Below are 9,819 nucleotides of genomic sequence, written 5' to 3'. Positions count from 1 at the left end.
CAGCTCCTCCAGGAAAGGAGGATGCCCAGATCAGCTCAGAACCTAAAGCAACAGGGGAGGAATTTTGCCCCATGGCAGGATCACAGACCCTGGAGGTGCCAGCTCCACCTTCACTGGCACAGAGCAAAGGTGGCAATCCTCAGAAGCGTGCTCAGGAGAGAGCAGGGAGTTCATTTTCAGAGACAGAAAAGAAGGGAAGTCAGTATGATAATGCAAGTTTTACAACACCATCTTTGCATTATCCACTGTGAACATGAAAAAGCAAAGCCCACTTCACTACTTAATAAATTTCTTTGCCTGGGACTCTTGTCAGCCTTTTTTGCTGCCAAGGCTGGCAGCACATGGGAAAATGAACTCTTCTTCCTTCCATCAAGCTGCTCTGCTTGGAGTTTTACTGGGGCTGGGAAGAAGCTGCTTTTACACTCAGGTGTTCTGGGCAGCACAAACCTCAAAGACCTGGAAAAACGTTTTGCCCAATGCATAAAAAAAGATCTGCAGGACACCAGAACATTTCCCCCTTGAAATTCAGAGTTTCATGTTACCTGGTCTAAAACTAATGCCAAAAAAAATGAAAATCAGCAAGAAGATAAAAATAAAAATCAGCAAGAAGTTTGTGTCAGTTTGACTTCTGGAAGTTTAGCAGACAGTTCTCTCAGTGCTTGGGACTGGCATTTCAGCAGGATGCACCTCTATCTATTTCTGATGCTTGGATCAAAGGGCTCCTGAAACTGCAGCTGTCAAAGGAGGTTTCAGAAAACACTTTTAAAATCCTCAGTGTCCTTCCCCAGAGTGGGGCTGGCTTAGCAGGGTGATGCTGCTCAGGAAGCTTCCTGCACTCGTGACTTGGATTGGTTTTTGCTGTGGTTAATTCTCAACAGGCCAATTAGAGGCAGCCTTAATTTCCTGGCATATAAAGGTGATTCTTCTAAGTAGGCTGGACTGCGCCTTGGTGAAGCTGGAATTGCCACCTTGCAGGGCCACCAAGGCCTGAAATGGCACCTCTCAGTCATAGAATGAGAAATTTAAAATGGCAAGAAGGAAACCAGCAGCACTCTTGGCAAGGAAATCTTTCACACCCTGCATTTTGGTGGTGTTTAACCTCTCCTGAAATGCCTCCACTGGATTTGTATGGCCTTCTAAATCAAATATGAAATCCTGAAGGCCATTCAGGCTTCCTTTCCTCTAAATTTTCCATTCTTTATTTCCCCATAGCAATTTTTGCTTAGGAGTCAGCAGCTTGAATGCCTGCTGTCCTTTTACATCCTTCCAGCTTTCTCTTTTTTTTTGACCAGCAGCATCTACAGTCCTTGCTGTGACACGCTCTGCCACGAGCTCTCCATGTTGAACAAGTGTCCCAAAACACAACAATGCACTTCACACTTAATTCTTGTAACTCACTGGAACACTTATGTGAAATGCTTTGAAGTCATATGGTTAGAATTCTCAATGAATAGTTAAAATTCTTGTGAATATTCTTGTGAAAATCAAGAGCTGTCACCTTGAAGGTGGATCTGAGAAGGGAGAGGACAGAAAAAAGAAGGATTTTCTCCATGGCCCAATTGGGTTTTGCCTCAGAGTATCAGAAGTTTTTAACTGGGCAAAGAGAGAGAAATTCTGAAGGAACACAGTGCAACAATCCCATCACACAGGCACCTCACTGTCCTTAAGCTTCAGAAAATCAGAATTCTCTGAGCTGAGATTCTTTAAAAAAAAAATTGTTAGGACCTCAGGCATTTAAATTTTCTTCTACAACCCACAGTAACATCAGTCCTTTCCTACCAATTTAAATGAAAATGTGGCTGTAGCTAATTAAAGGTGGATTGTACATTTTGCTTGACAGAAAGACAGCTTTGTGCAAAACCATGGATTTGCCAAATTTCCTGCCCTTGTCCAGAGTTGTCTCTGACTCTTTCAGTATTTTCCATCAGGAAAGTTTTTTTCCCCAGAGCATGTTCTTCCTCCTCCCACTATATTTTTGCTCCTTGTTCGTGTACACAGTTTATTTATGTGCATGGTTTGGCTTTGTACAATCTTACAGAAAATAAAGACAGAACACTGGAAATTAGCAGAGATTTTCTTCTTTTTCCTCTCTCTTTCTCTTTCTTTTTCCTTTTCTAGCATGCCTTTGCACTTTTGTACAATCTTACAGAAAATAAAGACAGAACACTAAAAATTAGCAGAGATTTTCTTCTTTTTCCTCTTTCTTTCTCTCTTTTTCCTTTTCTAGCCTGCCTTTGCACTTCTCACAGGTTTTCTCTCTCTCATTCTTTCTCCTCTGTTGTGATCTCCCCAAATCCCCAAATTCAGAGCAGAGAAATCACAGTTCAATGGAGCCCTCTCTTGGCCTCGTGTGGGAACTTAGCTCTGCAAAACTCAGATTTTTTTTTATGAATGAATTCAAGATCAGTTGCAAAACTTGAATTTGCTGGGGAGCACAGCTCCTGTTGGTGTTGCTGCTGTTATTGTGGCTGCTATTTAAACAGCTCTTTGTTGATTCTATTTGATCTTGTTTTATTTTTATTTTGTTGTTGATTTTGGGTGCACAGACATGTACATAGATCAGCTCGAATACAAGAAATAAATTACTGCAAAACTCTGTGAATTTCCTCTTCAAAAGACAAACAAATTTAAATATCTACCCTAACCATCTTTTACCACAAGTGAAGTGGAGAAAAGGGTGGACAAATAGGTCAGCAAAACTGAGAAGACAGCAGAAAAATAAAGATAAGATTATTCACATCCCTGCCTTCACCTTTAGCTCAAAACTTTGAGTAATCTAAGGCTGATGTTATCATTTTTTTGCTACAAAATGAGAGGGAAATCACCTCTCTGTGCCCCTACCAAACATTTGTGAGATAGAGCCAACAGCATCTCAGTTATGGGAAGTCCAAGGAGAATCTGCCCTGCCAGGGCAAGGAAAACTCCAGCTCTGCCCTTCCCCTGCCTTTGGTGTGGAGTTCAGAAATGTTCAAGCCTACAAATTACAGAGCCCAAGTGAAGCCACAGCTTCAGCTGAGGAATGAAAAGCTGGAGTGCAGACTTCAGTGCAGTTCAAGAAATGAATGTTTTCTTGCACTTCAAACGGGATGATGATGATGATGATGATGACGTGAGAAGTGAGGCAAACCTCGCTGGGAAAGCCCAGTGGTGATTATGAGAGGGTGGGAAGGTTGCACATCTCAGTCTGCTTCGGTACTGGGTGGGAAAATTCCCAATTAAAGCCAAAACACAGTACCTGTAATCATCAGGGGAGTGAAAAAACAGCCAGGAATGCAAGGAGAGGAAATTGATTCTTGTTGCAGTCGGGTGTCATTCTTTCTCAACTTCCCTGCTCAAATATGAGTTCCAGTTTTTAATTCAAGTTCATAGCAGCTTATAAAATCCCTCAGCTGATGTGGCTCTCATGGCTGGGTTTGTGCTGTCCCGTTTGGATTGATGACACCAGCGAGAAAAGAAGGAAAGGAAAGGAAAGGATCAAACCTTTCATCCTGAAGAGGAGCAGCAGAGCAATTCCACACCAGCACACCAGAGCCTAAACACCAGCTGTGAGAGGGGGAGATTTCTGTCCCATTTCACTCCCTGGCAGCACAAGGGGAAAGCTGCTGCTCTTTGGGCAAGGCTGTGGGATGCAACAGGTGGATCTGGGATTGGTTCTCATGTGGTTGTTTCTAATTAATGGCCAATCACAGTCTGGCTGTCCAGACTGTCTGGTCAGAGACAAACCTTTGTTATTCATTCCTTTTCTATTCTTAGCTGAGCCTTCTGATGAAATCCTTTCTTCTATTTCTTCTATTCTTTTAGTATAGTATATATTCTATAGTATATCTATTCTTTTAGTATAGAAATCTATTCTTCTATTTCTTCTATTCTTTTAGTATAATTTTAATATAATATATATCATAAAGTAATAAATCAGCCTTCTGAAACATGGAGTCAACATTCTCGTCTCTTCCCTCATCCTGGGACCCCTGCAAACACCACCACACCCCTGTACCATACACTCCTTGCTAATCCTCATCAACCAGGAACTCCTTCATGCTCTGAAGAGCAAGGGTTTGTGGTATTAATAACTGCTGGAGCTGGAAATATTTTTATTATTCACCCAGATGTGAAAACTACTGAAGCACGACTCAGCCTCCCATTAGCTAGCAGGCAGAGTCAGGATGCACAGAACGTTAAGGAGTTAATCCCCAGGTAAATACAAGGGGATGAGGGACTCAACCAAAATCATATTATAAATAAAAATAATAATCCTCAAAAAGCTGTTGCCAAAGAGGCAAAACCTCTGCATCCAATTTGTGTCCCGTTCAGAAAAGTGATGTTACAGAGCTGTGTCCACAGAACCCCGTGAGCTGCAGGCACATCACTGCTCTCCCAGTCACTGCCCAAAGTCAGGGAGCAATACTGAGAAAAAAAAAATATTGTGGGTTTTACAATAGTTAAGCAGAGGTATAAAATATTGAGATTGAAGGCACAGTATTGATACTGAAACTCCTAGAAATAGGACCCAGCTTTGTTGCCATAGCTCAGGTGTTGGTTGTTCCTTCCAAGAAAACAAGGTAGGACCAAAAGCAGCCAAAAATGAAATCCAAATTGCCCTCAAAACTGTTTTCATGTCAATATATTGTAAGCTGCACAAGTTTATTTTTCCCCAGAAGTTCTTTCTCACATTTGCATTAAAAATACCAAAAATATTTAGAGGATGAAAGCCTGATTTACAGGTTACATGACAGGTGATGAGTAATTTCAGTATTGCTTGGATGGTTCAGGTACAACTTGATTTATTTTTATTTTTTAATAGGCATTACAAATGAAAATACCTTTGTAAGCAGTGATTTCCATTCAAATAAAAAGCCATTCATCAACAGCCTGAAAGGTTATTTGGTTTATTGCCCTGTACATACTTCAAAACACTAATTGGGTATTATAGATGAAGGCAAGATTCCAAACTGAGCAGAGGCAGAAGCTGGGGTTACACAAACTTGGAGACAGCCTGCACTTCCCAGGACATCAGGAAAACACCACAAAAATCTGGAAATGTCATGCAAGGGGACCCACTTGGCTTTCTTGCACAGCAAGGAACGTGAAAGGACACTCTTGGATTGATGCACAGAGCAGAGGGAGCCCTCCCAGATGCCATGACCTGGAGGCACAGCCATACCCCAGGATGTCATCCCCAATTATCCCCACATCCCCTTCTCCCCAGTGAGTTTCAGATCCTCCAACTCTCTCTGGCTCCCCCTGATTTTACATCTCCCTGCTTCCTGCTGCTCCTCCACCAGCCTTCCACATCCCTTCTCCCCCACCTCAAATATTTCCTTACAGGCTCCCACTAAACACCAAGTCTTTTCTAAAGTGAAGTTTTTAAGCAATCAGAGGAGCCAATTTACATCCTTCAGTTGTCATTTATGTCCCTCCCCAGCTGCTCCAGCAAGCAGCCCTTGTTGGTTGTGTTTTATTTTGGCGGCGCTCATTTAGCAGCCGCATTCAGCATCTCTCCACAAAACTGCACTCATTTAATTCCCCACGTGAATCTGTTGACTGCTTGCAGGAGTTCAAAACAGCAGCACTTCTGTGTAGCTCATGAGCACTTCAGAACATCTGCTGGGCACTCTTGGGGAAGCTGCATCTGAACCACAGGCCCTTAAGTCTTCTAGAGAGTTCAGCTCGTACAAAGAACTCACTTTTTGTTGAAATCTGCCCTAAAGAGAGAGAGTGGAGGAAAAGAACAGGGTTCACCATTGCCAAAATGCCTGGCATGTCAGCCGCCAGCCAAAGTGAATCCAGAATCAAGCAGAGCTCGTTCTATCCCTGACACAATCCCCTGATGGGTTCCCTCTGCTTGAGACAGCCCCAGCTCCTCACGACACAGCTGGCTCCAGACTCAGCTCGGGTTTCCAAACCCCACAGAAATATTTGCATAATCCTGGGTTTATTATTTCAGCTTAGGCTGCACAGACTGTGCAGTCAGTGCTACACATCCCATTTTCAAATCCTAGTCAGCAGCACCTGAAGCTGGCTCTCCATCAAAACACAAGCCAAGCCCAGGTCTCACTTTGACACTGCCTTTCCCAGCAGACAGCCAAAACTCCCCTTCAAAAGCCTTTTAATCCTTCTACAATTCTAAGCTTAAGCCAAGATTTCTTCACTTAAAAAATCAAATTAGTGTAAAACTTGACTGAACAAGGATGTGCCTACCCCAAAATTGTTGAGGCACCCAGTCTGAGCAAGCCTGGCAGTGCTGTCACAGAAAATCCTCTGTTAAAACATACATGCAGGATATATATATACTTAGAGAAAAGGCATTTTATTAATTTGTCTGAACAGTTATTGTCTTCAGGCCAACAAGAAGAGTTTTGTTAGGACAGATCAGGTGGTACTGAAAAGAATAAACTCAGTACTTTATTTCCATGGCTGCTTTTGAAATATGTATTTAATTCTTGAAGCAGGGATAAATACCTGCAGATATGCTGTCTAGGGACAAAAAGAGGTCAGCACACCATAGTGCCTGCTAAATTGCAATTATGTCCCATGGAAGCAGAAGGGATCAGAAAAAAGAGCTGCTCTAGTAATATTTTATAGATATAGATATAGATATATGTATGTGTGTGTATATGTGCATATATATATATAATATATTATAATAAATAATATCTATTATACAATATAAATTACATATTATATAGTATATAGTATATTGTATATTGTATATTGTATATTGCATATTGTATATTGTATATTGTATATTGTATATTGTATATTGTATATTGTATATTGTATATTGTATATTGTATATTGTATATTGTATATTGTATATTGTATATTGTATGGACACAGAAGGGAATGGTGTCTCTGCTGAAAGGAAAGGGAGGAGCAATGATCATTCATTTAGCCTCAATCCATCCAAGGCATTTGCAGACACACATCATTTGACAAGCTCCCAGCCAGAGCTCTTAATCCCAGAGCTGACTGGCCAGAAAATTCCTCCAGTTCTGATGGGGGAGTTCTGGCCCAGCCAGACACCCCAAAGGGGCAGAGCTCTGCAGTGAGCAGCCCTGTCTGAAAAGTGCTGAAGGAGGCATCAAAGCCCAGGCACACAACAGCACTAATTGCTTGTGAAAATCTAAATTTCAGTGCCTGCAAACACTTAAACCCTTGAAGAATCCAGTGGTTGGCCTTGCCTGGCTGTGCTGGGAAGGTGCTGCACATGCTGGGGGTGAGGGAGTGCTATTAATAATGATAATATTGAGATCTCACACAGCCTGGGGCTGGGTAATTATAGAGGAAGGTGAGTCAGGAGGAAATAACAACCTCCCTCTCTCATAAAAAGCACATTTCAGCCTGGCAAGTACTGAAAAACAGCTGAAGTAAACAAGTCCTGAAAGAATTCTGTATATCAGAAAAAAAAATGCAGGCATTGTGGGCAGCTATGGAAAAAAAATCAATCACTGCCCAGTGGTCAAAATAAGCAAACTAAAGGTAAATGCTGGGAAATCCAAGTGAGAGCAGCACTCTGTGCACACCCTGCCCTGGAGTGCCCTGTGTGCACTGTTTCAGCCAGGATAGGAAGGGAACAGGCAGATTCACACCCAAATCCCAGCCAGGAGCATGAAAGATTTTAATTCTGCTTAATAATTCTGGAGATGATCACAAAAATCATGATCTTTTCCTTGAAATTCCTGCAGTTATGAAACAGCTGAAAAGCAGCACACAGAATAAAGCTTAGCAAAGGTGAATTCCATTTCCTTCCTGCACAAAAATGAATCTTTCAGATGAACTGAGCCATGACATCCACAAGAAACCAAAGTCACCATCTATCCCCACTGCTCACCCCAGCAGCACAACCAGGGCTGGATTAGGGATTAAAAAATAAAATACCAGGGAAATGTCTTTAAAAACCTCTCCTCAGTAGGGCAGATGGACCAGACACAAAAAGGGCATTTCCCACCCTGCAAAACTTTCATGGGAAAGAACTGTTGTGTGACCACTTTCACTGCACTAATAAATTAGAGACAAGTTCCCAACTGCCTTAAAGGTATCAGATATGCCCCAAATTATAGAAGGCAGCTGTTGTGTGAGAAACATTCCCCTCAAAAATTAGTGTATTTGTGGGGTGCCCCGTGGCAGGGAGGAATGATGAATCTGACTCCATGTTCTCAGAAGGCTGATTTATTATTTTATGATCTATATTATATTAAAGAATGCTATGCTAAACTACACTAAAGAATACAGCAAGGATACTCACAGAAGGCTAAAAAGATAATAATGAAAACTGGTGACTCTCTCCAGAGCCCTGACACAGTTTGGCCCTGAGTGGCCAAAGAGTGAAAACAACTCCCAGCAGAATGCAATGGAACAATCACCTGTGGGTGAACAATCTCCAAACACATTCCAGAACATCAAAACACAGGAGAAGCAAATGAGATAAGAATTGTTTTCCTTTTTCTCTGAGGCTTTTCAGCTCCCCTGGAGAAGAATCCTGGGAAAAAGGATTTTTCAGAAAATATGAATGTTACAAAAAGCCCTCCTAGTTAGATGAAATTATCTGGAGGTGAGTGGGTCCCTCCATAACCAAGACCTTTTCAGGATGCAGTGACAGCAGTGCCACCCTCACGGGCAGAAAATGTCACTGGGATCCCTCCTGCCTTAGCTGAGGCACTTGTGTTTAGGCAACATTAATGTTTTCTCTAACCAAATCAATAAAATGCTTTAATATATCTTAGAATGGGGTGAATTACCTCCTGGACACTCCTGTGTGTCTCTCCACTGAAAAAGAAGCCCGCAGGAGCAGGCAGCAGTTCCCACCTCAGATCAGGTGTATTGAAGTCCTTCCTACATGCTGAACACTGTCCAAATTCAGTGTTCTCTGCAAACATTCCTGCACTAACAGCTCCTTTTGGTCCTCTGGCTCTGGCCACCACCAGCAGCAAAGCACCAGACCCTGTGGAAATCAGATTTGACTAAGCATGGGAATTCTTGTGTACCAATAAGTTATCCTTTGATTCGTGGCATATTTCACATTAAAGTTCCAAAGAGCTACAGGAGGAGAGGCAATTCCCCATTTCAGTCCTGAGGGCTGCACTGATTTATTATTTCTGGAGCCACATGGTGCATTGTTTGGTTGAGATTGGCTGTTAAAATCCATACGTGTGAAACGTAATATTCCTCTGGAAATGTCCCATTCTGGCTCTTTTTTAGATGGTATTTTTATTGTGAGGGAGGGACAGGAATGAGCCTAATAATGATGTTCTAAATCATTTCAGCTGCTAAAGTCAGGTAGACTAATATTTTATTTCTATTTGGCCTCTTATTTCTTTAACCAAAACTGAGATGAGGCTCTTGTGAGAATTCTGGCAGAATAATTAAAGATGGGGCTGTGTATCTGCCTAATAAAATAAAGGCCAAAATGCCAAAGGATTGGAGAATGGCTCCCTCCTTACTGTCTTCTCACACTGGCATTGCTCAACAGCTAAATAATAGAGAATATGAACCCCAGTTAACAAAGTGAGCCAGACAGGGGCTCACAACCACGGGCCTCTCCAGTGGACACATCATCCAGAGCCCTCCACAGGCTCAGGAGAGACCTTGGCAGGTTGCACAGGTTGACAGGAGTGTAAAAGAAGAGTTTTCCCAAACCCTGTGCCATACCTCAGTCCTGACTGACCACCTGTAAATCACACTCGTTATTAAGTCATTAATAAGTCCTTGATTTAATTCACAGAGGCCAGACCTGCAGCTAATCAGGGGCACCTTACCACAGGTCCCTTCACCCAGGGTTTTTCTCCTGGGAAGCTGAGAAGCCTCAGGGAAAAGGAAAAC

Source organism: Fringilla coelebs (assembly GCF_963513975.1).
Source record: "Fringilla coelebs genome assembly, chromosome: 19".
Taxonomy (NCBI): domain Eukaryota; kingdom Metazoa; phylum Chordata; class Aves; order Passeriformes; family Fringillidae; genus Fringilla; species Fringilla coelebs.
This window is presented reverse-complemented; position numbering follows the sequence as displayed.